This window comes from Ursus maritimus, unplaced genomic scaffold (assembly GCF_017311325.1).
Source record: "Ursus maritimus isolate PB19 unplaced genomic scaffold, ASM1731132v1 scaffold_8, whole genome shotgun sequence".
In the NCBI taxonomy this organism is placed as follows: domain Eukaryota; kingdom Metazoa; phylum Chordata; class Mammalia; order Carnivora; family Ursidae; genus Ursus; species Ursus maritimus.
Genome location: NW_024426996.1, coordinates 1,928,425 through 1,943,232, shown reverse-complemented (window position 1 = coordinate 1,943,232; position 14,808 = coordinate 1,928,425). Strand labels below are relative to the sequence as shown.

The following is a 14,808-nucleotide window of genomic DNA, read 5'->3' as shown; positions in this document are numbered from 1 at the left end:
GGCAGAACTCCAACAGGGAACTGCCTCATGTCAGGAAGGGGGGAGAGCCTACCTGGAGGGCAAAGGGCCTGGAAGTTTTCACGGCCTGATTCTACCCATTTGCTAAGGTCCCCCTAGAAAACAGGTCGATGAATTACAATATTGCACAGGTCTCCTACTTGTGTCTTCCTAAGCATCTCACACAGTAAATTACTACCCTGAATATAGAGTATGCAGTTTGGGGTCAGACAAGCAAATTTGAGATCAATCAGGTCTTCAGACCACTCCCATCTGAAGAATCTAGGAACCCAATCTCTGTTTGGAACATTCCTTATGATCCCTACAGAACAAGAGCCCAGATGGATGATTTAGAGGAAGAAAACAAAATAAAAAGCCCATGGAAAGAACCCATGGCATAAAGGGAAGCAACTGCAGACCATAAGTAAGCATGCTGCCAAGGGCTGAGTCAACATCCTCAATGTGAAGGCCCTAACCCTCTTTCCACTAGTAGGCAGTGGGAGCACTACAGGCTGGAGTCCTAGCCCAGATCTGCTCCCATCCGAGGTTCAGAAAAGCTTCAGACCTGGTTAGCAACCCTACTGTCACATGTCATAAGTATCTAAGAGGTCTAAATAATAAATAAGACTGCATGGTTTTGAAGGTAGATCAAACAGAGAAAATGACCACCCATCACTGGGTGCCAGAAACTGCAGTCATCAGCGCAGTGCTCTGGCATGCAACATCAGCTCAGAGAGCACCTCCTCCTCCCTAGTCACAGGTAATGGTAGCACAAAGGGGTTATTAGGCTGTGCCTTAGTACAAACACTGGGGCTTGCCCATGGTGCTTTTGATGTATAAGGCCCAGACATTCTGCCAATTCTTCTTGAGCAATGACACCAGAAGAGTGACAGCTAAGTGGCTGTTGTACACAAGTTCATCATCTGTCATCTTCACGTGGCCAACAACCACTGTCAGACACAGCACCTTCTTCATCTGGAATTTGATCATGAACTTTGGCCGCCATGTTCACATTGTGGGTCAGCAAGGAATGGAACTTGCCAGCCTTATTCAGGCCCGTGCCCAGGATTCTTGGGATCTGCTTAATCAGAGATTCTGAAGCCAAAAGGCATCATACTTCTTGGTCAACTTCTTGACTAATTTTTTATATTTGTTGAGATTTTTCAGCGCCTTGATGTCCATGTAGGCAATATCCACAGCCTTGGCCTCATCACAGTGCTGCTGGTCTCCCAAAACACATACGGAGAACTTGGGGTGAGGAGTGCACTTAAGCCTGATGGCATCCAAGGAGCATTTGTCCTTCTGAGCATCATAGTTCTTCAAGCTGATTTGCAGCTCCAGCATCTCCAGAAACTTCTGGCACTCACACTCACTGCCATGCACAACCTCCCACACTGCCTTGTACATAATGTCGTAGGAGACTTTGCGGCTCATGGTACTGTCCACCATAATGATGGGAAAAGAGACAAATAGGTTTCATCCTGAGGCCTCTTTTCTTGGCTCATTCAAAGCCATCATCTAGCTTCATGCTCCCGTCGCCTTTCCTTGGTGTGTACGCAGAGAGAGGGAAAGAGGAAGCAAGCACAGGTGTCTTTTCTTATAAAGGCACTAATTCTGTTGGATCAGGGCCTACCCCTATAATCCTATGTAACCAAAATTTGTTCCTTAAAAGCCCCATCTCCAAATATAGCCACACTGGGCATTAGGACTTCAAGGTACGAATTTGGGGAGGATGCCGGGGGACACAATATTCAGTTCATAATAGGTCCCTAAATAGAATGGGCTTTCCCAGGAACTTATAAGTAATATTTGAGAATGCTTACAGGAAATTTAGAACTATGATTTGATTATTAGCATAATATGTAATTTTTGCTTTAATAATGTAATGATAAGGCTTTCCACAGAATATCAGGGAAGCGAAGACAGACCATTCAGGTGGGGCCACTTTATCTAAGAAAAGGAATTAGCCTGAAAGGGACTGGATAATACTTCCTGTAGAACAGAAGTCAGAAGATGGATCAAGTGTTGGAAGCATGAAGTTTGGGGGAAAATGGAGAGGTGCAGCCAGGCAGCTGGGAGAAGTCCGTGCAATGTATGATGTTCTACTGCCCAGCTCTCTCCTCGTAAGATCCTAAGTCTGTTTGGATTTCTTAAGAAACACAAAGAAGGGGCCAAGCCAGCAATTGTTTACAACCAGGAAAGTACCAGCCTTTCAGAAGGTAGGGAGTAATGTCTGGCTGTGTTTTAGATTGTCATGACAACCGCAGAGTACCATTTACAGGCTTAACATCCACAATGCAAGGGATGGTCCCATAGATGGAAGAACAGTATTATCCAAGCATCAATCAGTTTAGTCTAAATTTACCTAAGTCTCTGAGAGTACCTGAAGCCTTGGGTCACAGTTATTTGTCTATTCATTTACTCATAGGTACATTTATTAAATTCCTACTAAGTATAGAAAAGCTGGGATAAACCAACATGAGTAATACATGGAGCTTGCTTTCAGGGAACTCATACTCTACATGCACAATTAAATATGATGTTCTATGCTATGCTCTGTAGTAGTTGTATAAATAGAGCATAAGACAATGATTAATTCAAACTGGGTAAGAATAGAGAGGAGAACATCAGAGAAAATATATTCAAGCTGCGATAGAAAGCATAATTCGAATACCAAGAAGTTACCATTGCAGAAGTAAAGGAGAAGGCAATTCAGTTGGAAGAAGCAAGCAGCACAAAGTCATGGAGGCATGAAAGGGTACAGTGTGTGCCATGTAGCACAGGATATGAAATATAATTTTGGCAGGTGAGACTAGAAAGACAGGTTGTGACGAGATTGTGAAAATCCTGTAAGTCATTCTAAGAAGTTGGATTTCAATCTGTAGGAAATGGAGACCTATCAAAGAATCCAATCCAGAGAAATGACCTAATCATTTATGACTTTAAAAATGACTCACAGCAGGGAAGGGAAGAAAAGGAGGAAGACTATTTGAGCTCATTGCATAGTGCAGAGGAGAAAAGATAAAGACAGTGGGAAAGGAGAAAGTAGATTCCAGCAGATAGAGATAGGTATCCAGAGCTGGAGTCCACATATTCCATGTACTGTGGGAAAGTTAACTAAAAACAGGGTGGTTTTACCAGGTTTCTGTGATATCAGTTAAAAGTAAACTTTAGTGATACGACTGTTTCCAATATTGGCATTTTATGGACTTACAGAAGACCAAACGGGGAAAGAAAAACAGAAAGCAATTTATTGTGACAAAAACCACATGATCTTGTGTTAATTATGGATAAATCTATATTTAGTTAATCAGCTATGAGCTTACCCTTCTACATTTCCCTGAAGAACTGTTTGGGTAAAATCAGCTACTGTGTTCCCAACATGCCAGTGGGCTTTAGAGATAAATTCTCTCTCAAGGTAAGGAGTTTTCAACACACAGTGATATCTCTGAAATTACTTGCTCTACCAATTTTGTCTTCCACTGACTTGTTATTATGTTTTTCTATAATCAGGACATTGCCCATCTGTTCAATAATGCTTTAGCCTGAACAATATGGATGGGATGGATGACAAGGGAAAAAGCCAGCCATATGATATGGCTGCTGTTCTAATCGTTACGAAACTTAAATATGAGGGTCTCAATGTCCCCAGTAATCTTAACTCACAGAATGGACTATCAGTCTTTTCCCAGACAGATAGTGGCCTTGCTTCTCCTCCTTTTGATGAGCCACCGTTCACTTGAAGATTTGGGAATGGTCATTGGACAGGGTTCTATACACAGAGCACTGGCTCTGTGTTCACTAACGTCCAAGGATGGTGACCAGATTCTCAAAATCTACTCGGCTTATTAGAGATGCTGCCCTTTAGGGCCAGCTAATTCAGCATCTCACATCGAGGCAAAGGATTTCCAAAGTTGTTGGATTATGGCTTCTGGCAACGGGTGCTGCTGGCAATAGAAAGGCTTATCCCCTTTTTTTCTGTTTTGATTCCTTCTTGTTTCTGAACTTTTAGAAAGGAAGTCAGTGGGAGTCAAACTTATTTGGTTTTTATCACACCATTTCCATGTAATCTCTATCTACAATTGTTTAAATACCATGCTCATGTTATTAAAGAAGAAAATAAACGCAGATAAATTGTGGTTGTATAGTTACATTTAGAGTCCGAACTGATAACACAGAAGAGGTTCAACCTCAATACCTTCCAGTTAGGCAAAAGGCAAAGTAATTATATTAATTTTACATCATGTAATTCTAGAATTTTGCAACTAAGATTTTACTTCTTTTGGTCCAGGAATGTTTCTTACCTCTCCAAGTATCTAACACATGCCATTAAACACATGCTAGTGTCCTTAAATACTTACCTAGTCCAGGGTTACAAAACAGTAAGCCATCTTTACAATGACTAGCCTTAATTGAGAACTCCTATGTGCTAGTTATAGTGTTAAGTGTTTCAAATTTATTAACTCCTGTAATCTTCACAGCGGCCTGGAAGAGTGCTCCTATCATTACTCCTCCTATTGCTCCAATAAGCTACAGATGCAAGGAAAGACATTTTCCCAAGGTAACAAAACTTGTAGGTAGGAGAACTGGGGTTCTTATTCTAGTGTCTGTCCTCTTAACCACCAAGAAATGATTTTTGTTGTTGCTTAAAATACGTACAGACGTAGGAAAAAGTCATGAAGAGTCATATTGGTGTTGTCCAGTGATGGGATTTCACATGGTTTTAATTGTATTTTTAATTTTTTTTACTTTTGAGATAAGTGTAAAATTACAGAAATGTAGAAAGACTACTATGTAGATTTCCCATATAGTCTTTGCCAGGCTTCCCCTAACGTTAATATCCTACATAATCAGAGTACAATTTTTTGAAACCGGGAAATTAGTACTGTTACATACCATAAGCTAAAGTACAGACCTTATTCAAATTTCACCAACTTTTCCACTGATGTCCTTTTTCTGTTCCAGGACCCAAACCAGGATCCCACACTGCATTTAATCATCATATTTTCTTAGTTTTCTCTAATATGTGGCAGTTCCCCAGTCTTATCTTTCCTGACCTTGACACTTTTAAAGACTGCTGGTCAGGGGTTTGGCAGAATGTTTGTCAATTTGGGTTTAACTAATATTTTCTCATAATTAAACTGACGTTATGCATTTTTAGCAAGGCTATCACAGAATTGGTATCCTCTGCATCATAATATGGTATACCTGATGTTCATAGATCTTAATTATGATTATATTAACATTAATAATTTTAAGTTGTTGTTTGCTAAGTGTCTCCTTGTTTTTCCTTTGTATTTAATAAATATATTGGGTAAGACCTTTTAAGATTATGCACATGACTTGTTTCTTTTTTTAAAGATTTTATTTATTTATTTGACAGAGATAGAGACAGCCAGCGAGAGAGGGAACACAGCAGGGTGAGTGGGAGAGGAAGAAGCAGGCTCCCAGCGGAGGAGCCCGATGTGGGGCTCGATCCCAGAACGCCGGGTCATGCCCTGAGCCGAAGGCAGACGCTTAACGACTGAGCTACCCAGGTGCCCCATGCCTTGTTTCTCCTAAAAGTTTTACCCACTAATTTAGCAACCATCCATGGATTGTGCCTACAATTATTACTAGGTGGGGGGGGGGGGGGGAGTTACCTAATAAAGTTTGAATTTCCTTCACCTCTTCTACATTGATGACTTGGAATTCTTCTGTGAGAAAGAGTTATCTCTCTTCTCCCCCATTTTTCTATTTGTCTGATTATTTATTTATATCGATATGGGCTTGTCGATATTCATTTTATTCTATTGGTTATAATTCAGTACTGTCATCTGTTTTGTTCCGGGTTTGGTCACCAGGAGCTCCTTTAGTGTGGCTCCTGTGTCCTTTCAACACGGTCCATTCTTTTTCAATCAATTCCTTATTTTCTGGTACAAAAGATATTATAAGATCTTGTATTTTCCCTAACCCAGTATGGGAATCAACTATTTCTCCAGAGACCTGGTTTCTTTTATTGAAGAATGGTATTTAGAAATCAAGGTCTGGGCACTAGTTATGCTCATTGCTATTGGTTTTGCCTTTCTTCTAGGCACACTCAGTGGACAGATTTAAAAATATATGTATGTACAGTCAACCACATATACACACACATCTATATTTACTCTGTAACTATCTGTTAAAATATATTAAAAACCACAGGTTCATACTGATGGCTCCAATTTCAATTCAACACCACAGGGTTCATTTTAGCCTTTTCCTATTCTTTATTTGTAACATTTTTCTCCAACCATAAGAAATGTGGTTTTAATTATCTACAGTATGTTTTACTTATATGTGCAATCCTCGTATACCCAAAAAGCAGTCTCAGAATTGCTAACCCATATTGCCATGAGGAAAAAATAATTACTAATAGGAAGACAGCATGTGCATACAATTCTTTTGGTCTTTTGCTTTAAAAATATTATTTTCCAAAATAGTTTAGTTCTTTTTTTCCCCATCCTATTATTTTTTCATTAATTATACTTCCTTATATTTAACAATAAACATTTATTATTTCATGTATTTTTAAGACAATATTCTCTGGGGTCTGTTTATTGGCTAGAGGGTAGAAACTGAAAGTTTGAAGGTATGAAGGTAAATACAGCTTTGCTAAGTGATGCTATTATCTTTACGACTTTGATAACATGGACTTACGCACATTTGTTGGGTTTTGCCACTGGGTCTCTGGACCTTTGTCTCAAGATGTTCTGAAGCTCCAGCCCCAGCCCCTCCTGCGGCTGCTCAACTGTCACATTGCTTGTGTTATCTTTCTTTACCTGCACTTAAAATAGTCCCATCATTTCAAGTCTGGGAAAATGTTCAAGACATTTAAGAATCATTAAAAAAGGAATCAAGAGAGTATAATCACTGATATTTTTTTTTGAAAGAAACCAAGTCAACATCTTTTGTGTTCTTCATAAAAATATATTCCAGGAAGATTTGGGAAACATCACGAACCATTAGGTTTACACTGATAAATTTACACTCTTGGATATATATATATATTTCCATATATATATTTCCATATATATATATATATATTTCCATATATATATATATTTGATTACTCATAATGCAGAAGGGACTTTGTCCTAGGAAAGGAATTAGGAAACTTCCAATAAACGGACCATTTCCTTTGCATGGAGATGAGTCACACTCCGACACTCATTATGGCAGTAAAACAGAACAGTTCTAGACTTGCAGCTCAAAATCCTCTTCCCAGTAAAAGCAATCACTCATTAAAATGTGAAAATAACAAGTCTTCCTCAGGAGTTGTTGCTAATTAATAATGGCAATTAAATTTCACAAGGCCAATTGGATTTTCAAATCAAGGAAGTCATTAATAGAGAGAGATATCATTTTGTTTTAATCACTACTCAGATGCCGCCAAACCAAAAAATAATCTGTCCTTCTCATGACAAGCTCACTGTTTCTCCTGCCACCCAACTGCACAGAGAGGCAGCTCCTGCACACCCAACATTGACAGGTGGGTGCCCAGCACCTCTCCTTCTGGAAAATGAGTCTGGTCTTCAGGGACCCCCTGAATATAAAAGCGGGGGCCTGCCTGCACTTCAATTTATTCCGATTTCATGTTCATTTCATTTGCATCTCAATTCTGTCCAATGCATTCCTGGAAATCAGGTTAAAAGCAAATCACATGTCACTTTAGAGCCTGAGGTTTTATTTCTTATGTAGAATCCAAAAAAATCATACATATGCCCAATAGTGCATCACAGAAGTAAAAATATAATAAGAATAAACCTTTTATCAAAATATACTTGTCAAATAACATTCTAAGTCTTAAAAAATGGTCTTATATAGGCCTCAGTGTACTAAAAATGCACACAGAAAATGAAAACTTCACTTGTACTGTTAAAAATGAATAAGACTAAAATCAGTATATTGGCTTTAGCAGTGGTCATATTTATAATTAATACATTTCTGGTTGATTTAGAATTTAGAACATCTGTTGGAGAGGATGTGAAGAAAGGGGAACCCTCTTACTCTTACACTGTTGGTGGGAATGCAAGTTGGTACAGCCACTTTGGAAAACGGTGTGGAGTTCCTCAAAAAGTTAAAAATAGAGCTCCCCATGACCCAGCAATTGCACACTACTGGGTATTTACCCTAAAGATACACGTGTAGTGAAAAGAAGGGGCACATGCACCCCAAAGTTCATAGCAGCAATGTCCACAATAGCCAAACTGTGAAAGGAGCCGAGATGCCCTTCAACAGATGAATGGATAAAGGAGATGTGGTCCATATATACAATGGAATATTACTCAGCCATCAGAAAGGATGAATACCCACCATTTGCAACAACATGGATGGGACTGGAAGGGATTATGCTAAGTAAAATAAGTCAAGCAGAGAAAGACAATTATCATATGGTTTCACTTCTATGTGGAACATAAGGAATAGCAGGGAGGACATTAGGAGAAGGAAGGGAAACCTGAAGGGGGGGATGGGAATCAGAGGGGAAGATGAACCATGAGAGACTATGGACTCCGTGAAACAAACTGAGGGTTTCAGAGGGGAGGGGAGTGGGGGAGGGGTTAGCCCAGTGATGGGTATTAAGCAGGGCACGTTTTGCAATGAGCACTGGGTGTTCTACGCAAACAATGAATCCTGGAACACTACATCAAAAACTAATGAAGTACTGTATGGTGACTAACATAACATAATAAAAAAATAAAAAATAAAAGAATTTAGAACATCCGGAATTAGAAGAAAACGTGTGGGGGACAATTTGGATTGCTCACTTTATTTTAAATATCTGTTCAGAAAGTTTGAAGGGTTTCTCCCCTTCCCTCTCCCCTTCCCTCTCCCCTCACTCCCTTTTCCTCCGACACCTTACCCTCTCCATTAATGTGTTCATAGCAAACAGAGGCAACCAGTCTCTTACACTAACTTCTTTCCTTGGGGAGGAGTGAGGATGAAATTTACTGCCATTTTTTTCACATTTCAATAATGGTTTTTTTCCCAGCTTTATCAAGCTACAAGTGACACATAGAATTTTAAGAGTTTTAAAGTGTACATTCCGGTGGTTTGGTATACATATACACTATGACCGTATTCACCCAATCTAGTTAATTTTAACACATTTATCAACTCACATCTCTTTTTTTTTTTTAATGAAAACACTTACCACACTTAAGTTTTACTCTCTTAGCAAAGTTCCATTATACAATACAGTGTTATCAACTATTGGAACCATGTTGTACACCAGATCCTCAGATCTCACTCGTCTTACAGCTGAAAGTTCGTATCCTTTTATCAGCCTTTTTCTGTTCCCCCCACCCCCCAGTCCCTGACAACCATTTTCCTACTCTCTGTTTCTATAACTGTGACCTTTTTTTAGATTCCAGGTATAAGTGATACCATGTAGTATTTGTTTTTCTCTGTCTGGCTTACGTCACTTAGCATAATGTCCATAGTGTCACAAATGGCAGGATTTCCTTCTTTCTCTCTGCTGAATAATATTTTGTTATATGTATTATATATGTGTGTATGTATGTATATCACATACATGTGTGTATTATACACACACACACATATCACTTCTTCTTTATCCGTTCATCCTCACAGACACTGTTCAGGACACTTGGTTGCCTCCAGGAGAAAATCTTTGTATCTGATTTTGTGTTTTGAATTTCCTACTTTACCATCCAAGAACAAAAGGAAATAAAATGAAAACTTTGTCAATAGAACACACTGATCATTATAATTTTTTAAATTTTACATATTTCTTCATACCGACAATCTATAGGAATCAAATTGCTGATATTTGATTCCTGTATTTCATATTTTGTACACAGAATATTTCAATACAGAATATTTGAAACTGGTAGTTTCTTATTGAGATTCTGATGATTATTTTCATATTGACTCATGATTTTATATTAAGAAAACTAAAGCCGATAATGATTGAAAAACTAATCCAAAGTCATATATTTCTAGACAGTAATAAATCATATTAAAATATTAAATATGAGATTTATAATATATATACTCAGAAAATAAACAAATTTCATATTAATTGTTTTTTAGACAAAACTTTGAGATATAATTCACATACCATATAATTTACTCGTTTAAATTATACAATTCAGTGGGTTTTCATATATTCACAGAGTTATACAACCATCACCACTATTTAATTCCAGAGTAGTACAATCCTCTCCCCCTCCCCCGCCGAAATACTAAACCCATTAGCAATCACTCCCATTCTTCTCTGGCAATCATTAATCTACTTTCTGTCTCTGTGGATTTGCTTATTCTGGGTATTTCATATGAAAGGAATCAAAATATGGTCTTTTGTATCTGGTTTCTTTTGCTTAGTGTGTTTTTAAACTTCATCCACGCTGTAACATATACTAGATTTTTTTATCATATTTTTAAAAGATTTTATTTATTTGAGAGAGAGAGAGAGAGCACAAGAGGGGGGAGGGTCAGAGGAAGAAGGAAACTCCCCACTGAGCAGGGAACCTGATGCGGGGCTTGATCCTGGGACTCTGGGATCATGACTTGAGCCTACGGCAGACACTTAACCAACTGAGCCACCCACGTGTCCCTTTTTTTCCATTTTTATGGCTGAATAATATTCTGTTGCATGGATATACCACTTTTTTTTCATTCATTCATCAACTGATGGACATTTGGTTTATACTTTTTGGCTATTATGAATATTGCTCCTGTGAACATCATGTATGTTCATACGTGCATGCTCAATTGTCTTGGGTATATACCTAGGAATGAAATTGCTGGATCATATAGAAACTCTATGTTTAACTTTTTGAGGAACTGCCAAAATGTTTTTCCAAAGTGGCTATATCATTTTACATTCGATCAGTAATGTGTGAGAAGGTCTCTTTCTCTACATTCTTCCCAATGCTTGCTACTATTAGGCTTTTTGGTTCTAGCCATTGTAATAAGTATGAAATAATATCTCACTGTGATTTTGATTTGTAGTTCTTTAATAACTAATGATGTTGACCATCCTTGCATGTGCTCGTTGGCATTCTGTATATCTTCTTTGGGAAATGTCTATTCAAATCCTTTGCCCATTTTTAAAAATTAGGTTGTTTGTATTTTAATCACTGAGCTGAGTCATTATACATTTTGGATACTAGTTCCTTATAGATATATATGTCTGCAAATATTTTTTCCCATTTTGTGGGTTGTCTTCCACTTTTTTATAGAGTTCTTTGAACAAAAGTTTTAAAGTTTGATGAAGTCCAATTTATCTATTTTTGTTTTGGTTGCTTGTGCTTTTTTTTGTCAAATCTAAGAAATTGTGCAACTCAGAGTCACAAAGATTTACAGCTATGTTTTATTTTAAGAGCTTTATAGTTTTAGCTCTTACACTTAGGTCTTTGATCTTTTTCAGTTAATTTTTAATATGTTGTAAAGCAGGAGTCCAACTGCATTCTTTTGCATGTGGATACCCAGTTGTCCACATTTATTAAAAAGACTATTCTTTTGCCATTGAATTGTCTTGGTACTTCTTAACTTACACTGCTGTGATGGACCTCATCAACATCACAGACCGCTAACGCCGTTTCCTCTTCTGTGTCAGTGATTCCCTTTCTTCTCTGGCCTCAGCATCTGGGTTCAACCACAGATAGAAGTCATCCTGACAATCGTTAAGGATGTTTTAAAAGCCACTTTCAAGTATTCCATCGTTCTATTGCTCCTCCCCACTCAGTATTTGTTTATCAAAAGAAGTTGTCAGAAGACTTGAACAAAGAAAGAACTGCCTGGACTGAGCTGTGGTCCAGCTTCCTTCAAGTCTTGTTTGCCTCTAACACAACCCAGAAATCTGGATTTCCAAACACCACTCGTTGAAAATGAGATTGCAGTGTCTCTGGACTAGTCAGCTTATACTCTGACACCCAGAAAAAAGGTAAGCTGGAAAAGGCTCAAAAAAAGACCAAATGGAGACTAAAGAACAGTCTTTTCCCAAAAGCAATTAATACAGAAAAACACCTCATCGTTTTACTTTCTCATTACGGCACAAAGACAAATTTTCTAAACAAAATTACTTGAAAAAAGTTAATGACCCAAGAGTATATGATCACCAAAAAATGTACAAAAGTGCTGATAGCAGCTTCTCAGAAAAAAATTATCTTGTTTAGTTTGTGGGTTCTGTTCTCACAGTAAGTGCTTGGAGCTCTAAAGACTGTGGGGTTCATTAAAGAAGTGTACTTAGATCAGGTGAGGACATCTGGATTACATTAGTGATAGAAAGCAGCCCAAACTGTGCAGTGTTTAGAAACAATGATAGTACTGTATCATAGTCACAACAATAAATACTTTAGCAAATTATTTGTTACCTAGCATGCATTTAATAATAATAATAATAATAATAATAATAATAATAATTTCTTGTGTGAATCTCAACTCATCAGTTGTCACTGAACTGACTAGTGTAGATGTCTCTCATGGCTTTGAAATATTGACAGCTGATTAAACTGATAGGTTCTAAACAACCATAAGAATTCTTTTTCATTTAGTCTAGAAGATTCATTAATTGATGGAAAAAAAAAAAAACTAGGTTGGCAATGAGATACTAATACATGCCCAGAAGAATAGCTAACATTTTGAAATCTTACAACACCAAACACTGATGAGAAGGTGGAGCAATTGGAACTCTGAAACATTGCTGGGGAAGTAAAAACTAGTAAAATAATTCAGAATACAACCATTACAAATTAGAGCTAATCATATGCTGATTCCATGATTCAAGAATAATTAGTTCACGTGACCACCAAAAAACATGTATAAAAATCTTGATAGCAGCTTTCGTCATAACAGCCCAAACTGGACACAGCACATATCCAATAATAAGAAAATGAGTAAACGAATTGTGTGTGCTCATAAAATAGAATACTACACAGAAATAAAGACTAGATTATAACCACAGACATGCAACCACAAACTCTCCCAGACATTATAGTGATCAGAAGAAACCAGACACAAAAAATACACTATATGGTGCTATTTATATTAAGTTCAAGAGCTTGCGAATCTAATTCAAGATGTTAGAACATAGAAATCAGAGTAGTGATTACTTTGGGGGGGTATTGACTCAAAAGTGAGGAAAATTCTTTGGTATGGGAATATTCTGTCTTGAGCTGGGTATTACATAAGTGTATAGACAGGAAAAATAGATCTACCCATACATTTTTAATTAACACACTTTATGTACCTCATTCACATATATTAAACTTCAGTAAAAAAAAAAAATTGAACAAAGTGGGAGGTGGCCCAGGAAAATAAAGAAAGTTTCAAAGCTTTTTAGACATGAAACAAAATGCTAGCTCTCATCCACCTGTAACAGAAAAACAGAATGAAGAATTTAAAGCTAAGAACCTGGCTCACAATTGGTCTGAAAAAAGGTGTGTTGAAGACATCAGACATTATTCCCTCTCCCCTACTGCCAATTTGACTCCATGCATTCTACTAGTTCAACTCCAAGAAATAAAATGATAAACACAAATTATCTGCTCCAGATGCAACTGAGTTCTTACTTAAAATTATGGGATGTGATGGAAAACTAGATCCTAAAATTTCTAGAGTTGGTTTCTTTTGCTCTCTCACAAACTCACTCCTCACCCAAAGAATCAATCAATATTCAAGTTCAGCCACACTAAACTAAGTCATATGTTAATTCAATTCTACTTGAATGGCTCTACATAATCCCTAGGCAGGACCTTGTCAAAATCTTTGCTCAGTACAATTCCTGGGACACTGCTGGCATTCAGTTGAGTGTATAGTATAGTTAATATCATAATAACAATAACACACAAGGAAAATGCACACCTTCTGCAGTTTGCAGAAATACCGGGCTGTAGCTAACACAGAATTTTAATTCAGAAGCAACAAAGATAGATTGGAAGGCAGCAAGAGCAACTGGATTCAGTAAATTCACAGACTCAGCCTAAACTTCTGGAAAAACCACACTTATTAGGCAAGCTATCCTATAGGAGACAACTAAATTAAGCAGATAATTTCGTGTTCCTAATGCATTTACTTGACTACAATGAAGGTTGATATCTTAGTACCTACGTGAAGTCAAACCTCCTTCTGAAGGTAAAAAGGACTGGGTGTCTGTGTGTGTGTGTGTGTGTGTGTGTGTTTACATGTACGTGTGTATGTCTGTGTATATTTGAAAATGTTTAGCAGTATTGATGGGTAGGGTGAAAAAGGAAGAAAGAGTAATAAAATACTTTTGTAACTGAAAAAGATGTCTAATTAATGAAATGAGTTACACCTTTAGCTCCTTATTCCCACTACAAGAAGAACTGCTGGTATAATGAGGATTAATAAACATTCCCCCAAGGTGCAAAGTTGTTGTTTTTTCCTCTGGAGAGCAGCCAACATCTCTTCTCCAACCCTCAAGTTGGGAGCACACATCCGACTTTGCCAGCAAAAAGAAAACTACTCTGGCCTGTGTTTCACACGAACACCTGTCAAAAAGCCCCAGGGCAAGGAGGATTTTCCCAAAGTCCAGGCTTCATCTGAAAGGCCCCTTCTATAATCCGTAATGGGTGATGCTCCCTGAACAGCAACAGCAACATCACGAGAGAATTTAGAAAATGCAAAATCCCCTGCTCTACCCCTGACTTAGTGAATTAGAAACCCCGGGGCTGGGGACAGGGAATCTGTGTTTCAAGAAGGCCTCTAGCTGAGCTTGACACATGCTCATCTTCAACTTGTTTTCCTCAGTTCCACATCCTCTTCCACCCTCTCCAAAAAATAACTGGCCTGGTCTCTTCTTCAGCA

The 14,808-nt window shown here is 37.8% G+C and overlaps 1 pseudogene; it reads right to left on the bottom strand.

Annotated features, from left to right (window-relative positions):
• Positions 1–792: 792 nt before the first annotated feature.
• Positions 793–1,431, bottom strand: LOC103677940 (annotated as a pseudogene).
• Positions 1,432–14,808: the final 13,377 nt, after the last annotated feature.